Raw genomic sequence first — 9,937 nt, forward strand, 5'->3', positions numbered from 1 at the left:
TTTTCTACATACTCGCATTACTCTCGTACTATAACCCATAGGGTTTACTGCTATCATCTCACTCAAAATTGGTTCTAAAGGAATTCCTCTAGCTCTGGCCATCTTTTTACTAAAGTATGAGTGTGTATAACCAAGGTCAACCAAAACAAATACAGGTTTATCAAAAATATAGAATGTACTTGTTAAGATCTATAGCTCATCTCGATCCTCATTAGTCTTAATATTGTCAATTCTGGCGACTCCCCAAGTCTCTTTTCGCGACATTGACTCAGATTGTCCTTTAGATCTACCCTTGCCTCTGTTTCTATTAGAAGCTGCTACCGATCTCTCAGATTATGTTAAATTATCCCCATATTTCTTAGAACAGTTTCAAGCATAGTGACTAGTTTCACCACACTGGAAACAAGCTCCACTAGAAGTGTACATACTCCACGGTGAAATTTACCACATGTCGGACATGGAGTACTTCTCTCTCTAAATGCTTTACTCGAGTTAGCAGCAAAAGACTGTGATTGCTTTTTTTCTATGAGGCTACAGTAAAACCATCTCTATCAGTATATTGGGAACTTGAACCCTTACCTCTCTTAGCATGATTGGAAGTTGAAGAAGTTCCAACTCTTTTTCCCATCTGCATACTCTGCTCCGCTGATAAAGTCTCATATTAAGCTCTTTCAATAGCCTTGTCTCAGTTTATAACTTCTTGCAGGCTAGGCAAGTTTAAAGCCAACATAATCTCTTTCAACTTTGGCCTCAAACCCTCGATGAACCAATGACGTCAAACTTTGTCATTGGGAACTACCTCAGTAGCAAAACGACTCAGCTTGTTGTACTCATCCTCGTACTCATGCACTGCTCGATCACCTTGTTTCAAATTAATGAACTTCAACAACATCACCCGCCTAAACTGTTCACTGATCTACTTGTTCTTAAATTCCTCCTAAAAGAAATAACATGTCATTTTCTCTGGTGGTGCATACATCATAGTATTTGACCACCACACTCGAGTTGATCCTCGAAGTAAAGATACAGCTCCACTTAGCTTTTTAGAATCCGAGTAGTTAAGACTTTCAAGCATTACCATAACATCATTTAGCTATAAATTAACCTCCATAGGACCTTCATCTTCTTCTCCCCGAAACTCATGAGCTCTCAAACTCTTCAACTCTTTTGAGATCAACATCCTCTTTCCTCGAATTTTACCCTATAGTATCGGTATTGTTCTTCCAGTACCGATACCCTTACCCATATTTTTCAGTTTTCATTTCGATTTTACCTAAATTTCATTTAAATCTCCTACTTTTATCACCAACCTACCATTAAACTCATCATCACTTAACTCAACTAACTTTCCTCCATTAATCTTCTTATAACATCTAAAATCTCCAAAGAACACTCTAAACTAAGAACCACATTAATTTTTTGTACATTTTTTAAATCACTTCCAAGGCTTCTAATCTCTATTTACTTCTTTGACAAGTCAACTTTACTTGTAAACTTCAATAAAACTCATATTTCATCATATCACTCAAAACCTCATTTTCTTAAATCTCAAATAATTCACTAATCACATAGTTTTAATCATCCTAGAACTTTCCTTAAGCCTCTATAACACTTAAAGTTTCAAAACCAACTCATAAACTGAAGGAAAACCAACTTGAAGAAATCTTACCTTTGGCTACGAGGAGAGCATAGGACGGGAAGATGGAGAAGAAGAAAATAACTTAGCTTTCTCAACTTTTACCCTTTTTCTCTTCTTAAATATCCCTAATAAAATAAACTTTTAAATATATTTCCCTCTAAAGGACCAAAATGCCCTTTTCATTCTTCCATTCTTACTAATTGGTCTTAAACACAATTTCTTAAATCATTTCCTATACTTTACCATTTATTCAATTTAATCCTCTAAATTTTAATTTTTTCAAATAGTCTAGAACCCGATATTTCGGGTATTATATAATATATATATATATATATATATATATATATATATTACAAAAAAATTAACTAATTTTTTAAGGTCGTTATTCTTAAATTTAGCTTATTGATTAAATACCTTGAATCGTGGACTCATATTGAGTTTTGGGATTGATTAGTTGCATTCATGTATATTGCTTTTCTTTACTGGTTTCTCTTTATCCTTACCATTAAAATGTCTCATAAATGTCCTCGATCATCCTCCTCTCGAGTTAATCAACCTCCTAATCCTCCTTCAAATCTTAACCCCGATCCTATTGAGCTAACCATCTTGAATTCTTGTTTTAATGAACCCGATCATCAAAACTTTTATTCAAGGTATACTATTTATTTTGAGACTTATGTCCTTAGGGGTGAGTGTTACACCCTAATTTTAATGAAATTAAGAACTAAATTGAAAGTTTTGGAACCTTGAAGCCTAGTTTTGAAACTCTGGGAAGTTCAGGGACTTAACCTTAAATTTTCTCATATTTCATTCACAATGAAAAATAAAAATATCCCATGAACCCCAAATCCCTAACCCCCAACCAAACCTCCATCATTGCCTCACCAATTTCTTCACCACCGGCCGTCATAACCAACAGTGTTCCCCGTATCCAACCCATCTCTGTCCGGTGACTAAAACCCCTAAAGTTTCAAGTCGAGAACCAACGTCATTCGTCGTCAATCGACGTTTGAACGATTCGGGAGAAACCTTGCAAACTCCGTAAATACTTCATTTTTCAAGTTGATTACGTAGGGTGTAGCAGCACATCATCACCATCATCAGCTTCATCGGTGACATGCGAACAAAACCCATGTGAGCGATGCCACTATCGCTACCCTTTCGTCGACCGTCATTAGGGCTAAGCTTCGAGCATTTTTTGATTGATTTAGCATAGATTTGGCTGATTTTATATTCGTTGTGGTTTGTTTTTAGTGACTAGTTGCTCAGTGGAGAATCGTCTGGTCGAAACAGCCCCCATCATCATCGCACACACCGCCACGCGGTGGCAGTGCGCATAGGATTCGTCTGCTGGTCCAGGAATCTTCTAGAATCGGCCCAACCGGAATGAACTGCTCTAGTCAAACTGGGTATATTTGACCCGACTGAGTTAACCCGGATTGAGTCAACCTGTTCAAGTTAACCCGTTAACTTTGACCCGCTTTGACCATTGACTTTGCTCCCAAAAGTCAAATTTTCTGAAAAGTCTTATTTTATGTTTATCGATGTCTTGAATTTGTATATAAAGTCCGTTTTTCCAAATTCGCACACGGTAAGTCGCTTTTCAGTGATTTATCTGCGGAATCAATTTTGGTTTTTTAATTAAGTTCAGTTTCTAACGTAAATTCGATTGTTATGTATCCGAGGATTTATTGGACGTTGAAATCAAGTTCGAGAGTGATCGAATGGAGTTTAAATGTTCGATGAGTGGTGCATGAAAATCGAGGTTGTACTTTACAACCTCTTTGCATCCTTTATGGAACTTGTTGATAATGGTTAAATGCATAGATGTATACAATTGGTATATTATGAATGTTTGATTATGGATGGACTAGAATCCAAATACGATTTAAGTGATAAATCGGTTAAGACTCAATTGAATTATAGAAAGTAATTGAAAGACTGGTAAGAAATGATTTCAAGTACAATGATTAATCTGAAGAGCCAATGACTTCAAAATTATTAAATTCTAATTATTTTTTTAAATGGTTTAATATCGGAACACCTGACTCTAAAATTTTTTAAATAGCCCATATGGGGTAAAAATGGTTCGAACTGACCTGAGAGCAAAAGTACCTTGAGAAATTGTATTTTTATCCGATAAATCATCATTTCATCTGTTAAATTCACGATCTTGTCAGATATTCACTAATAATCATTCAAAAAGATCCTAACATTAAAAAAGGTACAAGACCTGTAATTGTTGATTATCAGCAAGCACCTAAAGACTAAAATATTGGAATTACTATTGTTGTTTAAATTATTCAGAAAAAATGGAGTTAAATGGAAATGACTATAATAAACTTGAATCGTAATTTGTCTAAAATACCCTGAACTCTAAAGGATCTATAATACTTTGAATCCTAATTTATCGGAAGTAATGCCACTGACAAAATTGAATGGAATAACGATAATACCCTAACGCGTAAAAATGACTATGGATGGATATGATAATTGAGGCGATCTGAGAACTTATATTTTGATGCACTTGAACCATAGGATCACCGATTAAATTCTTGATCTATTTAAAAAACCACCCAAAAATAAACTCCTACATTTAGAAATTCTTAATTTGTCGATCTCATTATTTTTGAATGATCATTTGAAGACTAGATTTACTGGAATTGTAACACATCACTGAAGTATTTAAATGATGGATATTCCTCAAGTTTTGAAATAACTAAGGAGTATGGACCCCAAGTAACTAAAATAACCTCTAATACTGAGATTATCTAAATACCTTTATGACTTAGATCAAGTGAATTTCTTTGGATAGACTATGGGAACATCGATGAACCTAAATGATGTATTGCCTCTAATGGTTATGGAGTAGGACCCAAGTCGTCGAACATTTTAGGATACTATTACAACGTGGAATTGAAATAAATACCAACGGAATACCTATTCGTCTCCTTAAGAACTGATCAAGGATGATTCTGATATTGATCAGATCAACTAGTGCAGTCAGTATTAAGAAGTGAATAATAGTGAAGTATCATGGTCCCAATGATTGTCAAGTATCGCATTATTGGGATCTGTACTTCAATCAGACTCGAAATCTTGATAATTCAATACATAATCTTGAATACCACAAATCACCGCTCTATCCTTATTGATTTTAATTAATGAGAAATCTTTAATAGCCAAAATATCTAAAATACCAAAGTTTGTTTGAGTAATGGAATAACTCATGTCATACTTGAAATCTTAAGTAACTCTGATGCACAAGACTATGAACACCTTCCTGATTACCAGGTAGCTCTATAAAATATTTGGATCCTCTAGTGTGTTCCTTATGTGACATGTAAATGTTTTACCTGTTTTAAATGTGATTTCTGAAATCGCTAATTTACTTATTTACTGGCTTATGAACTATGGCTACATGTTACATGTTATCTGGTTACCTGTTTTCACTGAAAAATATAATAATTACTGATTTATGGATCATGGAATCTTTTGCTATATAAACTATGGTTATCTGAAATGTGTTATCTGGTTTCCTATTTTCACTGAAAAATATGATTGTTTCTGATTTATAGATCATGGAATTTGTTTGTTATTACTTGAAATGTTTTATTGGGATATTATCTGGGTAGATTGGAGTATGGAGGTTCAGCTCTAACCAAGCTGGTAAATCCTTACAGACCTAAGGTGACCTTTGGGTAGGCTCTGAGGCTTCGAGAAACTTTCTTAGGTAGGCTCTCAGGTCCCAAGGCACTCCCTTGGGTTAATCATGGGACTACATATGGTGTACGGGTGGAAGGCAGTTATAGGTTTGTTTCATTATCACGCTTACGAGATTTTACTGGATCACGATCCAAATATTACTGATTATTGTTAAATCTGATTTCTACTGGATATTGTATGGGTATGATTATGGTGTATAGAGGTTCAGCTCTGATCAAGCTGGTAAATCCTTACAGACTTAAAGTTACCCTTGGGTAGGCCCATAAGCCCAAGGCATTCCCTTATGGTGGCTCCTTTGCTGTGTGCTTAGGGTAAGTCCTTATGGATACAGCTCTGGGGAATTGTATAATGGTGTTCGATTAGAGGGTTCTACTATGGTTTTAAAAATATGTTTTAAATTGTTACTGTTTTAAAAAGATATGTATCTCTTCACTGGTTTTGGTTAAAGCACACTAGACATCCTATTCCAATCTCTTGAAAACTTGGTACTATAAATGTTTCCTATGAACTGAAATCTTCATGGCTTTTACTCGATGAAATATCAGTGAAACCTTAGCTCATTACGAAAACCTGTAGACGACTGAGTCGATAAGGAAAATTTATGATGTTCTTTTTATTTGCATGTCTTTCAACATCACTTGGTAGTTATGTATTTCTGATCTTCCCAAAGCTCACTCTTTTACTCACCATTTAAGGTTAAAATAGTCAAACCGGTGCAACTGTCGACATCAGTAAAGGAATTCCACCAGTGTTTGCTTGGGGAGTACGGTGCATATGATTAGGGGCATGTAGGTTATATTTTGTTTTTATATCAAAGTCTGAAACTTGTATGATTTGAATCATGTTTATAATATATGAATGGTTTTCTGAACTTGTATTATTTATAAATTGATTTATGATTTCACATGTTTTAATAAAAAATTTAATTTTTCACGGATTTTTACTATGAGTCGCTCCAATGGCCCTATTGTGACACCCTGGATCAGATCGGGTCACCCAAATCGATCGGTGGGTATTACATTTAGTGGTATCAGATCTTACGCTGAGTCGAGTCTTCTGGGTAGACCGGTCAATCGACTGCCATAGGATGTCTGGTCTGTACATGCCCCTAGATTATGATTGTACTCTTCTGAGCCGAAACTCTGATGTCAAGTAATATGTCTGTATTAAGTATATCAAAGTATCTTATATGTTATGACGCAATATGTGAAAAAAGAGAATAATGTTAGCCTTTTTCCCAATCGTAGAAGTTACCCCGCGGTATCGTGGGAGTTAATTCGTTCAAAACATTTGACATGAATTCTGACGTGAATTTGAGTTTTATTACTCTCCAAACGTTTTGTGATGATAAACTCACAGCCAAACTTATAAGTAAAATGTTGAGATCAAGATCTGCTACCCAAGTAGATTGGAAAAAAAGGTATTTGGTCCACACCTTAACAAGGTGTTATGCCTGAAAAGGTTCTGTAGTAATGTACTTAATTGGAGAATTATAGAATCATGTTTATTCCAATTTTATGAGTTTGAAACTCAATAAGTGTTGAGCCTTTTTAACTTAACGATTTGATCAGTCTGAGATTAAAAGAAAGGGAAGTGTTTATAGTAAAAGTGTATATCTCGAAGTGATTCCATTAAGTATGAAAGAAAATCAATTATATATGTATGATGCATTGAAGTTAAGCAAATATTATTTTGATTAAGTACTGATAATTAAGGTAAGTTTGGTTCTACGAGTAGAATTATGTTCAAGTTTGGAATTTTTGATAAGGAAAAGTTTTGAGTCGAACTCTTATTCAACCAGTTAAGGTCTAATAAGGGAATCATATACCTATAAAGGAGACCTGAGAGAATAAAGACTGGATGCAAGCTCAGTTTCTACATTTCTATGACTTCACTAAATTTCGAGGATGAAATTTCTTTTAAGGATGAGAGAATTGTAACACCCCAAATTTAATGAAATTAGGAACTAAATTGAAAGTTTTGGAACCGTACAACCTAGTTTGAAACTCTGGGAAGTTTAGGGACATAACCCTGAATTTTCCCATTTTTTATTTACAGTTAAAATATAAAATATAAAAAAACCCTTGAACCCCAAATCCCTAACCCCCAACTAAACCACCATCGTTGCCTCAACAATTTCTTCACCATCAACTACAATAGCAAACATTGTTCCCCGCATCTGACCCATCTATGTTCGGTGACCAAAAACCCCAAGGTTTCAATTCGAGAACCAACGTCGTTCGTCGTCAATCGATGTTAGATCTATTCGGGTAGAAACATTACAACTGCCGTAAATTCTTTATTTTATGGTTTATTCCACAGGTGTTGCATCACACCGTCACTATCATCAGCTTCATCGGTGATGTGCGAACAAAACTCAAGTAAGTGACGCCTCTATTACTATGCCGTCGTCGATAGCCATTGGGGGTAATCTTCAAGTGTTTTTTGATTGATTTAACGTATATTTGGCTGATTTTTTTATTGGTTATGATTTTTTTTTGGTGATTAGTTGCTCAGGGGAGAATCGGCCGATCAAAATAGCCCCGTCGTCGTCGCACTCACCACCACACACCGGTAGTGCACGTTGGATTTGTCCGTCGATCCAGGAAGCTTCTAGAACTGACCCAGCCATATCGATCCGGTCCAGTCAAACCACGTCTATTTGACCCTACAGAGTCAACCCTGACTTAGTAAACTCATATGATTCAACTCTTCCGAGTCAACTCATCTGAATCAACTCATATGAGTCAACCCGTTAACTTTGACCGTTGACCATTGACATTGACCTAAAAAGTCAATTTTTCTGAAAAAGTCAAATTTTATGTTTTTTGACGTCCTGAGTCTGAATTCGAAGTCTGTTTTGCCAAATTTGCACTCGGTAAGGCATTTTCAGTGATTTATTTCCAGAATCAAATTTGGTTTTCCAATTAAGTTCAGTTTCTGACGTAAATTCAGTTGCTACGTATCAGAGGAAGTATTGGACGTTGAATTCAAGTTCGAGAGTGATTAAATGGATTTTAAAAATTCGATCGGTGGAGCAAAAAAATCAAGGTAATACTTTACAATCTTTTTGCATGCTTTATGGAACATGATAATGGATAAATCGGTTAAGACTCGATTGAATTATAGAAATGAATTGAAAGACTGGTAAGAAATGATTTCATGTACAATGATTAATCTGAAGAGTGAATGACTTCAAAATTATTAAATTCTAATTATTTTCGTTAAAAGATTTAATATCGGAATTACCTGACTATAAAATTTGCGAAATTGCCCCTCTAGGTAAAGATGGCCCGAACTGACTTGAGAGCGAAAGTACCTTGAGAATTTGTATTTTAATTCGATAAATTGCCATTTTATCTGTTAAATTCTCAATCTGATCGGATAGTCTCAAATAATCAGATCTTAACATTAGAAAAGCTACAAGATCTGTAATTGTTGATTATTAACAAGCCCCTAAAGACTAAAATATTGGAAGTATTATTCTTGTTTGAATTATTCAGAAAAAATGGAATTAAATGGAAATGACTGGAATAAACTTGGATTGTAATTTGTCCAAAATACCCTTAACTCTAAAGACTATGGATGGCTATGATAATGGAGGCGACCTAAGAACTTATATTTTTTTCACTTGAACCTTGGGATCACCGATTAAATTCTTGATCTATTTAAAAAAAACCCAGAATAAATTCTTACATTTAAAAATTCTTAATATGTCGATCTCATTATTTTTGAATAATCATTTGAATACTAGATTATTGTAACTGCGACACGTCACTGCAGTAATTAAATGATGGATATTCTTCATGTTTTGAAATAACTAATGAGTTTGGACCCCAAATAACTAAAATAACCTCTAATACCGAGATGATATAAATATCTTTATGACTTAGATCAAGTGAATTTCTTTGGATAGACTATGGGAACATCGATGAACCTAAATGATGTACTGCCTCTAAAGGTTATGGAGCACGACCCAAGTTGTCAAACATTTTGGGAAACTATTACAATGTGGAAATGAAATAAATACCAACGAAATACCTATTTGTCTCTTCAAGAACAGATCAGTTGGTGCAGTCAGTAATAAGAAGTGAATAATAGTGAAGTATCACATCCCTAATAATTGTCAAGTATCACAGTATTGGGATACGTAGTTCAATCGGACTCGAAATCCTAATAATTCAATACATAATCTTGAATACCATAAATAACTGCTATATCCTTATTAAGTTAAATTAATGAGAATTATCTAAGAACCAAAATGTCTGAAATACCCCTATTTGTGAGTAATTGAATCACTCTTTTCATACTTGAAATCTTAATTAACTCTTATGCACAAGATTATGAAAAACTTCCTGATTACCAGGTAGCTCTGAAGAATATATGGATCCTCTAGTCTGTTCCTTATGTGACATGTAAATGTTTTACCTGTTTTAAATGTGATTTTCTTAAATCACTGATTTACTGATTTTCTTGCTTATTAACTATGGCTACATGGTATATGTTCTCTAGTTACCTGTTTTCACTGAAAAATATAATAGTTCCTGATTTATGGATCATGAAATCTATTGG

This window comes from Hibiscus syriacus, unplaced genomic scaffold (genome assembly GCF_006381635.1).
Source record: "Hibiscus syriacus cultivar Baekdansim isolate YM2019G1 unplaced genomic scaffold, ASM638163v2 tig00110007_pilon, whole genome shotgun sequence".
Classification (NCBI taxonomy): Eukaryota; Viridiplantae; Streptophyta; class Magnoliopsida; order Malvales; family Malvaceae; genus Hibiscus; species Hibiscus syriacus.